The sequence below is a fragment of the Elephas maximus genome, chromosome X (genome assembly GCF_024166365.1).
Source record: "Elephas maximus indicus isolate mEleMax1 chromosome X, mEleMax1 primary haplotype, whole genome shotgun sequence".
Lineage (NCBI taxonomy): Eukaryota > Metazoa > Chordata > Mammalia > Proboscidea > Elephantidae > Elephas > Elephas maximus.
Genome location: NC_064846.1, coordinates 105,982,728 through 105,998,217, shown reverse-complemented (window position 1 = coordinate 105,998,217; position 15,490 = coordinate 105,982,728). Strand labels below are relative to the sequence as shown.

The 15,490-nt window shown below is 37.6% G+C and overlaps 1 long non-coding RNA gene across 1 annotated transcript in view; it reads left to right on the top strand.

Annotated features, from left to right (window-relative positions):
• LOC126069534 (uncharacterized) overlaps positions 1 to 15,490 on the top strand; it is an 85,528-nt gene that overhangs the window by 42,863 nt on the left and 27,175 nt on the right. The window contains exon 2 of the long non-coding RNA XR_007515939.1: positions 14,396 to 14,517. This is a non-coding gene — a long non-coding RNA (uncharacterized LOC126069534). The remainder of the gene's footprint in view (positions 1 to 14,395; positions 14,518 to 15,490) is intronic.

Here is a 15,490-nt window from a genome sequence, read left to right as displayed (position 1 = left end):
GCTTTGGAAAAGAAAGTATACTTGTCTGCCATTGGGTGGAGTGTTCTGTATATGTCTATGAGGTCAAGTTGGTTGATTGTGGCATTTAGATCTTCTGTATCTTTATTGAGCTTCGTTCTGGATGTTCTGTCCTTCACTGAAAGTGGTGTGTTGAAGTCTGCTACTATTTTTTTGGAGCTGTCTACCTCGTTTTTCAATGGTGTTAGAGTTTGTTTTATGTATCTTGAAGACCTCTCTTTGGGTACATAAATATTTAATATGGTAATACTCTCCTGGTATATTGTCCTTTTAATTATAATAGTGACCTTCCTTATCCTTTGTGGTGGTTTTAACTTTAAAGTCTATTTTGTCAGAAATTAGTATTGCCACTCCTGCTCTTTTTTGGTTTTTGTTTGCTTGATATATTTTTTCCATCCTTTGAGTTTTAGTTTGTTTGTATCTTCAAGTCTAAGGTGTGTCTCTTGTAGGTATCCCTATAAACTGAAAAAGAACCCACTGCCGTTATACACTGTGCTTTTTTTTTTATCGATTCCGCCACTCTGTCTCTTTATTGGTACATTTAGTCCATTTCCATTCAGCGTAATTATGGATATGAATGAGTTTAGTGCAGTCATTTTGATGTCTTTTTTCTGTGTTGTTGACAGTTTCTTTTTTCCACTTAATTTTTTGTGGTGAGTAGTTTTTCTTTATGTATTGTCTTTTCCTCTTTTTCATTGTTGTTGATTTTATGTTTGCTGAGTCTTTATGTTTTTCTTGTATTTTATTTTGATGTCTAGCATTGTTAGCCTCCTTTTTTTTATCTTAATGCTTACTGCTATTTTTCTAAGTTTAAACCAAACTTTTATATCTTTATATCACCTTGACTTCCTCTCTATATGAAACATCTATGACTGCATTTTTTAATTCTTCTTTATTGATTTAATGTTGCCTTCTTTTATATAATGACATCTGTTTCCGTTTTGATCATTTTTTATCTTGATTTATTGTTGTCATTTCCTGATCTGAGTTGATATCTGGCTTCTCTGTCATGTGTTGTAGTCTTGGGCTGTTATCTGATTTTATTTATTTTTTAACCTGAGGACTCCCTTTAGTATTTGTTATACTTTTGGTTTGGTTTTTGTAAATTTCCTAAACTTCTGTTTATCTGGAAATGTCCTAATTACACCTTCATATTTGAGAGACAGTTTTACCAGATATATAATTATTTGCTGGCAATCTTTTTCCTTCAAGCGTTTATACATGCCATCTCATTGCCTTCTTGCCTGCATGATTTCTGCTGAGTAGTCTGAGCTTATTCTTATTGACTCTCCTTTGTAGGTGGCATTTATCCCTAGCCGCTCTTAAAATTTGCTCTTTATTTTTGGTTTTGGCAAGGGTGATCATAATATGCCTTGTTGGCTTTCTTTTGGGATCTACCGTGTGTGGGGTTTAATGAGCATCTTGGATAGATATCTTCTTGTCTTTCACGATATCAGGGAAGTTTTCTGCCAACAAATCTTCAACAATTCTCTCTGTATTTTCTGTTTTCCCTCCATTTTCTGGTACTCCAGTCACTCACAAGTTATGTCTCTTGGTAGAGTCTCACATGATTCTTAGGATTTCTTCATTTTTTAAAATCTTTTATGTGATTTTTCTTTGAATATATTGGTGCTAAGTGTTTTATCTTCAGTCTCACTAATTCTGCCCTCTGTTTCCTCAATTCTGCTCCTCTGACTATTTAGTTGCCTAATTCTGAAATTTTATTGTTAGTTTTCTGAATTTCTCATTGCTGTCTCTCTATGGATTCTAGAAGCATATTAAAATTTTCATCATGTTCTTGAATAACCTTCTTAATTTTCTCAACTGCTTTATTTGTGTGTTTCTTGGCCTGTTCTGCATTTTGGCTAATCTCCTTCCTGATTGCTTGAAGAGTTCTGCATATTAATTTTTTGCATTCTACCTCTGGTAATTCCGGGAGGACATCTTCATTTGTAAGATTCCTTGATTCTTTTTTTGGGAGCTTGTTGAAGTGATCCTGCTCTGCTTCTTTATGTGATTTTATATTGATTGTTTCTTTTGAGCCATCTATAAGTTATTCTATTAATTTATGTTTGCTTACTGAGTCCTAGCTTCTTGCTTTTTTTTTGATATAGCTAAATAGGCTGCTCAAGTGAACTAGCTTGATTATTGGAGGCTTTGAAGTGCTAATATCCTTTTACCAGATAGCTAGAACTGTTACTAGAAGTCCATTCACTTTTCTTGTTTGGATTCAACTCATGTGTCTAGGTAGTTGGTCATCAGTTGTGTGGTGCAGGCTCTCACCTATGATCTTAGAGGAGCAGTGGTGATTGGTGTATGCAAAGGTTTCTGGTTGCAGCAGGGAGTCACACTCTGATCAAGGCAGGGTGCCCTAAGTTCCCAGTTTAGGGGAGCGAGCAGATTATTTTTTCCCCATTTGTTAATTTGTTCCTTCTCCTAAGCTGGAAGAATGGCACAGGGTGTGCAGCAGGAGCTATCTCAGGCCCAGGGAAATCGACCGTCACTGAAGCTGGCTGGGGGCCTGGGGTAGAGGGAGGAGGGATCAGATAACTGGGAGAGAGTTCTTTTGAAAGGGGAGCTATTTGATCCATGCAGTAAGTTAGACGCAAGCATTTATCCTATGCCAAGAGTGCCTTTCTTCACTGATTCCAGGGAATTGAGTAGACTCTGTGCCAGTGGCTCTCTGTGGCTAAGGAAACTGTGTAACGAAAGCTAACATCAGCGGTTGCACTAGGTAATCACACCCGTCCTAGTCACTTGCTCTCTTTCACTGAGGTAACTGCATCCCAAAAGCTACTGCCAGCCCTGCAGCAGTCGCGCCAGGGGATCGGGGCTGAGGTGCTCTTGTTCCCGCCAAGTCAGTTACAGCAACTCCTCACTGTTCCTGAGCTGTCTTTCCCTTTCCCTGCTGCTCAGTCCAATTTCTTAACTTTGCCTTTGATGTTCAGGGCTCCTGGCTTGTCATATATATTATCGGTTCACTTGTTTTTTCAGGTCTTTGTTGTAAGGGACCACCAGAAGTGTCTTACTACACCATCATCTTGGCCCCACCTCTCTTCTTTGGCCCATTTTTTAATTAGAGTATTTGCTTTTTGTTGTTGAGGTGTTGGATTTAGAGATTTGACCTTAGTTGGATTTATCATAGCCGAAAATTCTTTTCCAGTTGGTCAGTTCTCTTTTAACTGTTTAGGTGAATTGATGAGCAGAGGTGTTTAATTTTTAGAATATCCCAGTTATCTTGCTTATTTTCTGGTGTTTGTGTATTTTTAGTTATGATTTCTATCCTGTTTATGCCATGTATAAGGGCTTATTGCATTGACCCTATTTTTTTTCCTATGATCTTTATAGTTTTGGGTTTTATATTTTTAGGTCTTTGATCCATTTTGAATTAGTTTTTATGTATGGTGTGAGGTTTGGGTCCTGTTTCATTTTTTTTTGCAGATGGACATCCAGTTTTGCCAACACCCTTTTTTTAAAAAGAGTGTCTTTTCCCAATTTACTAGACTTTGGGAGTTTGTCCAAGATCATCTGACTGGGTGGATGGATTTATGTCTGGGTTCTTGATTCTGTTCCATTGATCAATGTATCTGTCATTGTACCAGTAACAGATCTTTTTGACTACTGTGGCTGCATAGTAGGTTCTGAGGTCATGTAGTGCAAGGTCTCCTACTTTATTCTTCTTCTTCAATAGTGTTTTATTTAACCAGTGGCTCTTCCTATTCCATATAAAGTTAATAACTTTTTCCATCTTGTTAAAGAATGCTGTTGGTATTTGGATCAGGATTACATTGTATTTTTATATTGTTTGGGTAGAAATGACATTTTCACATTGCTGAATCTACGTGTCCATGAGCATGTATGTTTTTCCATTTATGTTGGTCTCTTTTGGTTTCTTGCCATAGTGTTTTGTGGTTTTCTTTGTATAGGTCTTTTACATCCCTGGTTAGATTTATTCCTAATTATTCTATTTTTTAAGGGGCTATTATAAATTTTTATTATAAATGGTATTGATTTTCTGATTTTCTTTTTGTGGTTTTCTTTACTGGTGTACAGGAGTCCAACTGGGTTTTGTATATTTTTCTTCTATCCTGCTACTCTGCTGAATCTTTCCACAAGTTTTTTTGTGGAGTATTTTCATCTGTGAATAGGGACAGTTTTGTTTCTTCCTTACCAATTTGGATTTCCTTTCTTTTTCTTGCTTTATTGCTCTCGCTAGTACTACCAGCACAGTGTTAAGTAGGGATAGTTGATAAAGAGCATCAATGTCTTATTCTTGTTCTCAAGGGGAATGTTTTCAGCATCTCTCCATTAAGAATGATGTTGGCTGTTGGTTTTGTATAGATGCCCTTTATTATGTTGACAAATTTCCCTTGTATACCTATTTTATTGAGAGTTTTGTTTTTTTAATCAGGAATGTGTGTTTTACTTTGTCGAATGCCTTCTCTGCATGGATTCAGATGATTATGTGATTATTTTCTTTATTATTTATGTGGTGGATTATGTTCATTGATTTTCTAATGTTGAACCATCCTTTCATACCAGGTATGAATCCCACTTCATCATGGTGTCTTTTTTTTTTTTTTGGTATGATGCTCAATTATTTTGGCTAGAATTTTGTAGAGAATTTTTGTATTTAAATTCACGAGAGATACCCATCTCCATTGAGTCAATTCCAACTCACAGCCTGTCATTTTCTTGTTTTGTGATGTCTTTGCTTGGGTTTGGTATGAGGGTTATACTGGCTTTATTCAATTAATTTGGAAGTATCATTTCATTTTCTATGTTCTGAAATAGTTTTAGTAGTATTGGTGCAAGCACTTTTCTGAATATTTGGTAGAATTCTCCAGTGAAGCCATCAATCCAGGGCTATTTTTTGTTGGAAATTTTTTCAATTACCCATTCAATCTCTTCTCTTTTTATGGGTGTGTTCAGATTTTTTACTTCAGTTTGTGTTTAGGTAGGTAGTGTATTTCTAGAAATTTGCCCATTTCCTCTAGGTTTTTTAATTTGTTGGAGTACAATTTTCATGGTATTGTGTTATGATCCTTTTTATTTCAGTTTGGTCAGTTGTAATGTCCTCCATTTCATTTCTTGTCTTTCAAAGAACCAACTTTTGGTTTTCTTGATTCTTTTTTATTTTATTATTTTATTCTTTATTTTATTTATTTCTGCTCTGATCTTTATTATTTCCATTTCTGGTGCAATGGGGCTTCTTTTTGTGTTCTCTTTGTATTTGAGTTATGTAGCTGTTTTGATTTTTTCCCTTTCTTATTTTTTGATAAGTGCATTTATTGTTATAATTGACTTCTGAGCACTGCCTTTGATGCATCCCACAGGTTTTGGTATGATGTGTTTTCTTTCTCATTTCATTGTAGGAATTTTTGATTCCGTTTTTGATTTCTTCTATTATTCAGTAGTTTTTAAGCAAGGTGTTACTCAGTTTCCATGTTTTTTAATTTTTTCCATTCTCTTCCTATTATTAATTTCTGCTTTTATGGCATTGTTATCAGAGAAGATGCTTTGTATTATCTCAATGTTTTGGTTGTTGTTGATGGTAGGTTTGTCACCTAAGATGTGGTCTGTTCTGGAGAACATTCTGTGTCAGTTGGAAAAGGATGTGTAGTCTGCTGCTGTTGGGTGAAGTGTTCTATATATGTCTGTGATGTCACATTGGCTGATTGCGGCCTTTAGATCTTCTGTATCTTTGTTGAGTCTCTTTCTAGATGTTCTGTCCTTTACTGAGAATGGTATGTTGAAGTCCACTATTATTGTGGAACTGTCAATTCCTCCTTTCAGTGCTGTTAGAGTTTGTTTTATGTATTTTGTAGCCCTGTCATTGGGAGCATACTTATTATAATCATGTCCACTTGGTGGATTGTCCCTTTATCCATTATATAATGTCCTTCCTTGTCTTTTATGCTTGATTATATTTTAAAGTCTATTTTATCTGAGATTAGTATTGCCACTTCTGCTTTTTTTTGGTAGCTGTTTGCTTGATATATTTTTTCCACCCATTGGTTTTATATATTTATGTCTTTGTTTCTAAAGTGTGTCTTTTGTAAACAGTATATCGATGTGTCCTGTTCTTTTTTTAAAATCCATTATGTCACTCTCTGTCTCTTTATGGGTGCATTTAAGCCATTTACATTCAGTGTGATTAGTAATAGATGTGAGGTTATTGCTGTCATTTTGTAGTGAACTTTTTTTTTGTAGTGCTGCCTTTTGTTTGTTTCTCTTACTCTCCTGTGCTGAGTTTCTTTTGTTTGTGGGTTTATTTTTTCTGTTTCTTTTTGTAGATTTTGTGTTTACTGAGATTTTATGTTTTTATTCTTTATTTTGATGGGTAGGTTTGTTAACTTTCTTTTTGGTCAACTTGAAATAGACCCCTTTCTTCCTAAGCTTAAATAATTCATTTACTGAGATCGCCTTGACTTCCTCTCTATTTGAAAGGTTTATATCTACACTGTTTATTCCCTCTTTTATTGTTCTGATGTTCTTGCCATTTATAGGTTGACCTCTTTGGTTCCTTGTTGTAAATATTTTACTGTTGTTTTATACTTGAGAGTTGGTGTCTGGCTGATGCTGTCTTGCGCCCTGGATTCAGGTTATTTTCTGGTGTTGTTGGTTCTCTAACCCAAGGAATTGCTTCAATAATTATTGTCAGTTTTGTTTGGTTTTTACATAGTCCTTTAATTTCTGCGTATCTGGAAATGTCCTAATTTTGCCATCATATTTGAGCAAGTTTTGCAGGACATATTTTTCTTGGTTGGCAATTTTTTTCTTTTGAAGTTTTATATATGTCATCCCCTTGCCTTTTTGCTGCATGGTTTCTACCAAGTAATCAGAGCTTAATCTTATTGTTTCCCCATTGTATGTGCCTTTTTGTTTTTCTTGACCTGGTCTCAGGATTCTTTCTTTGTCTTGGTTTTAGTGAGTGTCATTACGATATGTCTTGGTGTTTTTCTTTTCGGGATTATCCTATATGGTGTTTGGTGAACTTCTTGGATGGTTGATTTCTCATCTTTCATGGTATTAGGGAAGTTTTCTGTCAGATCTTCAGTGATTCTCTGTTTTTTCCATTTTCTCCTCCTGTTCTGGAACTTCGATCATATCAATTTTGCTTTTGATTGTATCCCACATCATTCTCATGGTTCCTTCAATTTTCTTCATTATATTCTCTGATTTTTCCTCAAACAAAGTGGTATTCAAGGATTTGTCTTCAAATTCAGTGATCCTGTCTTTCATTGTTTCAGATTTTCTCCCTAAAACCTTCTATTGTGGTTGTTCATTTCTGAAATCTTGTTGTTTATCTTTTGCATTTCTAATTGCTGTTTTATGTGATTTCTAGTTGTTTATTTTGACATTTTGGTCTGTATTATTTTTCCTGAATTCTTCCATTATTTTGTCTGTATTTTCCATGATTTTTTCCTTATTTTTGTCTGCATTTTCCTTTATATCTTGGACAGCCCTGAATATTAGAGTTTTGATTTCCCTATCAGGTATTTCCAGTGCCTTTCCTTATTCCGGAAGATCACCTGATGTTTTATTTTGGATGCTTTCTGCTGCCACCGTGTACTTTTTTTTTTTAAAATAATGCTTTGATATTGTCTACTGTCTTTGGGACATTCAGTAATTATTTTCTTAGTTTATTGATTGTAGATTTTTTTGTTTTGTTATTTTTTGTCTTATTTGGTTCTCTCTGGGCAGGTGAACTGAGCTTGCTTTTTTGGTTGTTTGTGCCACAATACTTCTTACCACATTGTCCAGGTGGCCAGGTCCAATTGCTCAGCTTTGGTGCAGCAGGACAGGTCCAGTGGATGACGAAGGGCAGGGATGGATAGTTTGCAGCAAGTACTGGGACCAACAGTGTGGGGCCAGGGAGCACTGTAGGGTGGGGTTTGGTGGTCTGCATCAGTGCTGCTTGGGGGTGCAGTGCTCAGTGTAAGGTGCAGATAGGCAGGAGAGAAGGGAGAGGATGTGATGTGTGGAGGTTAGTGGTGAAAGAAGAGAAACAGTAGAATAAAAGAAAAAAAGGAAGGAAAAATAATAAAAATAAAGGGTGAAGAAAATGGTGGTGCAGTAAGATTCAGTTGTGGGGGCAGGGCAGACCTCACAAGGTCATGTGCTGGTGGATCTCTAGCTGAGTGGTGGAGTTCGGCCTGACAAGAAGGTGCGTGCGTGACACATGGGGCTAGGTGGTCTGGAGAAAGGAAAAAAAAGAAGGGAAAGAGAGAAACAAGAAAAAACAAAACAAAAACAACAGCAAAATATAAATATGGTACTGGGGGAGCTGGCAGGTGAGGGTGGCAAGCTGACATCTCTCTCACTGAACAGTGCAGCAACTCTTGTCCAGAAGGGGCAGAGGCAGTGCAGGGCTTAGATGGGAGAGAGAAGGAAAAGGGTGAAGGTAAAGATAGAGAAAAATGAAAATATAGCACTGAAGGAGCCAGCCGGTGGGGGTGGCGTAAACCTGGGGAGGCCATGTGCCATAGGCTCCCTAGCCATGCTGTACACCACAGCACATCAATGAAGGGGGGTGCACGGGGCTAGGTGGGTTAGAGAAAGGAGAGGAAGGAAGGGGAGAGAGAAATAGAGCAGAAACAACAACAATAAAACAAAAACAAACAAAAAGAAATGTGCTGAAGGAGCTTGCCAGTGGAGGCAGTGTGGACCCAGGGAGGCCATATGCTGGTGGGTCTCTGAGTGTTGTGGCACACCTGTCTTGGAGGAGCAGAGATGGCATATGGGGATAGGTGAGCGGGAGAAAAAAAAAGGAAGGAAGGGAGAGAGAGGGATAAGAAACTAAAAAAAAAAACACGGAGCTGAGGGAGCTTGCTAGTGCTGTGGTACTGACCAAGGAAGCCATGTGCCAGTGGCTCTCTAGCCAATTGGTGTGGCACAGCCTGTCAAGAAGGGAGACAGCACACGGTGCTAGCTGGGCAGGAGAAAGGGAAAAAAGGAGGCAAGGGAGACAGAAGAAACAAGCAAACAAAAAAGCCAAAGCAACAACAACAACAAAAATGGCGCCGAAGGAGCTGGCTGGTGGGGATGGGGCAAATCCTAGTGGCAAAGAGGTGCTGCCTCTCTGGCTGATAAACCATGGCCCATTGGAAAGCAGTGGAGGGAAGAAGGGAGGGTGGGAAAGTGTGTATCCCTGGTTACCAGGTGCTCTGTCTCCTGTTGGGAGGTCTGTCAAGTTGCCTTGCCGTACTCCCTGTCAGCTGTTCTTGGTGGCTGAGGTCCAAGATGATAAGCCCATGTCATGTTAGCTGGTGGGGGACCTCCACTCCTTAGCTCTCTCCATTCTTTGTCAGTTTCTTATTCCATTCGGTACCTGGTTGAGTTATTTTCCCTTCATTTGACTCTTGGGGTTCCAGGATTGACATTTGTACCTGTTTTTCTTAGTTTTTTGGGTCTTTGCTATAAAGGGACAGCATGGTGCTTCTGGCTGTAGCACCATGTTAGCTCTGCCTCTTATTTTAGAGCTTTAATTTTAGTGATGTACACCCAACAAAACATACAGCAATTCACCAATTTTTGTATGTACAATTCAGTGACAGTGATTATATTCTTCAAATTACGCAACCATTCTTGCTATATTTTTCCAATTATCCCACCACCATTAACATACATTCAATGGACTCTAAGCAAAAACCCTCTTTCCCCTCCCTCCCATCTTTGATAACCACTAATTTTCTTTCTTTCCTTCTTTTTTTTTTAGCCCTGGTGGCACAGTGGAAACCCTGGTGGCATAGTGGTTAAGAGCTATGGCTGTTGACCAAAAGGTCGGCAGGTCGAATCCACCAGGCGCTCCTTGGAAACCGTATCAGGCAGTTCTACTCTGTCCTGTAGGGTCGCTATGAGTCAGAATCGACTCGACTGCAACGGGTACACTTTTTTTTGGTTTCTATATTTTTTTTTATATATTTGCTTGGAAACCCTGGTGGTGTAGTGGTTAAGTGTTGCTGCTGCTAACCAAGAGGTTGGCAGTTCAAATCTTCCAGGCCCCCCTTGGAAACTCTATGGGGCAGTTCCGTTCTGTAGGGTCGCCATGAGTTGGAATCGACTCGATGGCAGTGGGTTTATATATTTGCTTAATTCATGTAAATGTTTTCATACAGTACTTGTCCTTTTGTGTATGACTTATTTCACTAAGCAAAATGTCCTCTAGATTCATCCATGTTGTGGCATGCATCAGGACTTTATTTCCTGTTTAGGCTGAGCAATATTTCATTGTTTGTATATACCACATTTTGCTTGTCTGTTCATCAATTGATGGATATTTCAATTGTTTTCACGTTTTGGCTATTGCGAATAATGCTCTAATGAACATTGGTGTACGTGTATGTTCACATCGCTGCTTTCAGATATTTTAGGTATATACTTAAGAGTTGGATTGCTGAGTCATGTGGTACTTCTATGTTCAACTTTTTGAGGAACCACCAAACCGTTTCCCACAGTGGCTGTACCAAATTACAATTCCGACAGCAATGGATGACAGTTTTTTTTCTCCACCTCATGAACAACTAATGTTTTCTGTTTTTTTGATCCTTGCCATTCTAGAGGGGGTGAAATGGTATTTCATTGTGGTTTTGGTTTACATCTCCTTATACTGTCACTATGAGGTGGAATCGACTCGACAACATTTTTTGTTTTTTAATGGCTAATGGGAAACCCTGGTGCCGTAGTGGTTAAGAGCTACGGCTGCTAACCAAAGTTCAGCAGTTCGAATCCACCAGAAGCTCCTTGGAAATTCTATGGGGTCGCTATGAATTGGAATCAACTTGACTGCAAAGGGCTTTTTTTTTTTTAAATGGCTAATGACTTGGAGCATCTTTTCATGTGTGTTTGTTTTATCCTCTTCAGTGAAATGTGTGTTCAAGTTCTTTTCCCATTTTATGTTTGTATTGTTTTTTTTTTCTTTTTAAGCTGTAGAAGTATTTTATAAATTTTGGATATTAGACCCTTATATGGATTTCCAAAATTTTCTCCCTCCCTATAGGCTGTCTTTTTACTTTTTTGATAAAGACCTTTGATGCAGAGAAATATTTAATTTTTATGAGGTCTCATTTGTCTATTTTGTTTTCTGTTGCTCCTGCTTTTGTCATCGCATCTGATTAGCCCATCACAGAAACCTAGGTCTCACATCTTCATCTCTACACTTTTGTCTAAGAATTTTATGGTTTTGGTTTTCACATTTGTGTCCTTGACCCATTTTGAATTTTGTGTGTGGTGTAAGAGCTGGATCCTCATTCATTCTTCTGCATGTGGAAATCCAATTTCCTCAGCCCATTTATTGAAGATACTCTTCCTTCCCATTGGATAGATTTAGCACCCTTGTTGAAAATCAGTTAACTATAGATGTGTGCATTTATTTCTGGGATTTCAATTATCTTCCATTGGCCTGAATGTCTATTATTACTCCAATACGAGCTGTTTTCATTACTATGGCTTTATAGTATAGTTTGAAATCAGGAAGCCTGAGTCTTTCTTTATTCTTTTCCTTCAAGATTTCTTTAGCTATTTGGGGTCCCTTGATCTTCCAGATAAATTTAAGTCCTCACTTTTTCATTTCTGTCAAGAAAGTTGGTGGAATTTTGGTGGAGATTGCATCAAATTTATCGATTGCTTTGAGTAGTATTGATATCTTAATTATATTAAGCTTTCCGTACCACACAGAATGTCCTTTTATTTAAGCCTTCTTTGAATTCTACTGGCATTATTTTACAGTTTTTGTGAACAGGTCTTTCACATTCCTGGCTAAATTTATTCCATGGTACTTTATTGTTTTAGATGTTATTGTGAATGATAATGTTTCCTTAATTTCCTTTTCAGCTTGGTCATTGCTGATGTATAGAAACACAACTGATTTTTGTGTGTTGACCTTGTACCCTGCCACTTTGTTGAAACCATTTATTAGTTATAATAGTTTTCTTGTGGATTCTTTGGGGTTTTATATTTATACAGTTGTGTCATCTGTGAATATAGTTTTACTTCCTCCTTCCCCATTTGGATACTTTTTTTTTCTAGACTAACTGCTCTGACTAGTACTTCCAGATTATTAATAAAGCTGCTGCAAACATATTGAACATAAGAAGAATATTGGATAGTAGTGGTGAGAGTGGGAATCCCTGTCTTGTTCCTGATTTTAATAGGAATGGTCTCAGTCTTTCTCCATTGAGTATGATGTTAGCTGTGGGTTTATCATGAATGCCCTTTATTATATTGAGGAATTTCCTTTTGATTCCATTCTTGTTGAATGTTTCTGTGATGAAATGGTGTTGAGTTTTTTCAAATACCTTTTCTGCATTGATTGAGATGATCATTGTCTTTGCCATCTAGTGCTGCTATAACGGATATACCACAAATGGATGGCTTTAACAAAGAGAAACCCATTCTTTCACGATCCAGGAGGCTAGAAGTCCAAATTCAGGGTGCCAGCTCCAGGGGAAGGCTTTCACTCTCTGTTGGCTCTGAGGGAAGGTCCTTGTCATCAATCTTCCCCTGGTCTAGGAGCTTTTCAGTACAGGTACTCTGGGTCCAAAGGAGGCGTGCTCTTGGCTCTTTTTGCTTAGTGGTAGTGAGGCCACCCTGTCTCTGCTCACTTCTTTCTTTTATATCTCAGAAGAGATTGACTTAAAACACAACCTAATCTTGTAGATTGAGTTCTGCCTTATTAACCTAACTACCTGTAATCCTGCCTCATTAACATCATAGAGGTAGAATTTACAACACATATGAAAATCACATCAGATGACAAAATAGTGGACAATCACACAATACTGGGAATCATGGCCTAGACAAGTTGAAGCATATTTTAGGGGGATACAATGCAATCAATGACAATCACGTTGGTATCCTTTGTTTTATTAATGTGGTTTATTACATTGATTGATTTCTAATATTGAATCACCCTTGCATTCCTGGTATAAATATCACTTGATCATGGTGTATAATCTTTTTAATGTGTTTTTTAATTGGTTTGCTAGCATTTTGTTTAGTATTTTTGCATCTATAATTATTATTATATATTTAACTATTAGGTATATTGGTCTGTAATTTTATTTTCTTCCGGTGTCTTTGGTATCAGTGTAATGATTGCCTCTTAAGTTAGTTAGGTAGTATTTTATTGTAGAATTTTAAGAGATCTTTTGTGGATTGTGCTTTTAGTGTATCTGAAAATTCATCACCAAAGTTATGGTCACCTTGATTTTCTGCAGTGTTTTCTCCTGAAAGTTTTTAAGGTTTGCATTTTAAATTTAGGCCTATGATCCATTTGAGTTAATTTTTTGAAACTTTTAAGGTCTGTATCTAGATTACTATATTTTGTTTATGGATGTCCAATTGCTCCAGTACTGGGGAAGGGGAAGAAGGATGGGGGTGGGAAAGTGTATATTGCTGCTTACCAGGTGGCCTATCTCTTGCTGGGAGCTCCATGAAGCTGCTTTCCCATACTTCCTGACTGCCAATCTACGACAGGAGTCAAAGATGGTGAATCCGTGCTGCATTAGTTGATAGGGGACCTCCACTCATATATCTCTCTCGCTGGCTGTTCGCTCTCAGTTTCTTATTCCATTTGGCGCTTGGTTGAGTTCTTTATCTCTTCATTTGACGCTTAGGGTACCAAAATTGATGTTTGTCTCTGTTTTACTTACTTTTTCAGGCCTTTGCTGTGGAGGGATGGTGTGGTGTTTTTGTCTATAGGGCCATGTTGGCTCTGCCTCCAGTTCTTTTTTTTTTATGATTTCAAATTCCTTGTTGAATCTCTCATTTTGTCCATCCACTTGCTTCTTGAACTCTGCTAGTTTGTTTTCTGTATTTTTTTTTGCTGCTTTAAACATATTTAGCACCGTAGTCTGAAAATTACCAATTCTTTGCATTGTTCTGAGATAAAAAAAAAATCAAGCAGAGAAGAGAGAAGGACCTCCTACCACCACAAAAGAAGAACTGAGAGCAGAGCATGACTTTGTACCCAGGGTCATGTGCTGAGAAGCTCCTAGACCAGGGGAATATTGACGAGAAGGACTTCCCCCAGAGCTGACAGAGAGAGAAAGCCTTCCCCTAGAGCTGACGCCCTGAATTTGGACTTCTAGCCTCCTAAACTGTGAAAGAATAAATGTCTCTTTGTTAAAGCCATCCACTTATTTCTGTTATAACAGTGCTAGATAAGTAAGACACTGATGTAAAATGTATATATATTTATAATTGTTATGGCTTCTTGATCATTTCAGCGTTTTATTATTATGTAATGTCTTTCCTCATCTCTTATAACAAATTTTAATTTAAAATCTATTTTGTCTGATATCAATATGGCCACCCCTATTCTCTTTTGGCTACTAGTTTCATAGAATATTCTTTTTCATCCATTCTCTTTCAGTCTGCTTGTGTCCTTGGGTCTAAGATGTGTCTTGTGGACAGCATAAGGATGGACCATGTTTTGTTATCCATTCTGCCACTCTCTGCCTTTTGAATGGAGAATTTCAAGCATTTACATTTAAGGTAATTACTGAAAATGAAGGAACTACCTCATTCCTTTTGGTAATTGTTTTTTTTTTGTTGTTGTTTGTTTTGTATGTTCTTTGCCCCACAATTCCTACACTTTTGTTACTTTTTGTGTTTAGTTGCCTTTTCATATTAATCTAGCTAGGAATTAGGCTGTGTTTAATGTTTGTTCTAAAACATTAAAGTATAAACCTAAAGTATATGCATCAGAGTCTTCAATTTATTCTAAAACCTAAGTATATGCATCAGAGTCTTCAATTTATTCTATAGGGCTTGCTTATACTTCCTTTCTTGGGGTTGTGGTTTCCCTTTGTACTACCCCTCAGAGACAGCCTATTTCTTGCATTTCTTTCAGCTGTAATTCACTGCTGTACTGGGTTATTACTGGAGGCTTGTTAGTGTAGTGGTATGTAGTGGGGGAGGAGAACTTTCTTCAATATTCTAATTAAGTTCTTTTAGTGTACCTGTGTATTTGTAGCGTGACTGTCAGAAGTGTGTCTCTCCCTCCTCCATAGGCAGAACTTTTTTCTCCTTGCCCTCTAGTATTTTCTCTAGCTACAGCATTCTTAGGTTATTTCCTTGAAATTTGTTGCCATGTTTACTCTAACTTTTATTATTTTGTTCTTTAAGGAAAAAAGGAGGAAACCTGGTGGTGTAGTGGTTAAGTGCTTCAGCTGCTAACCAAAGGGTCAGCAGTTTGAACTCGCCACACGCTCCTTGGAAACTCTATGGGGCAGTTCTACTCTGTCCTATAGGGTCACTATGAGTCGGAATCGACTAGACAGCATTGAGTTTGGTTTTTGTTTTGGTAAGGAAGAATGGAGACAGCTGGAGTGGGAAAGAATTCCCTTCTTCCAGCTGGTTTATAAGGTTTCAGAATTTCTCCCTAGTAATGTGCTTCTCACTGGAGATAAGGCCTGTGTTAGAGGGAAGGGTCTAGCAGAGTTAATTCTCCTTCCAGGGCCACATG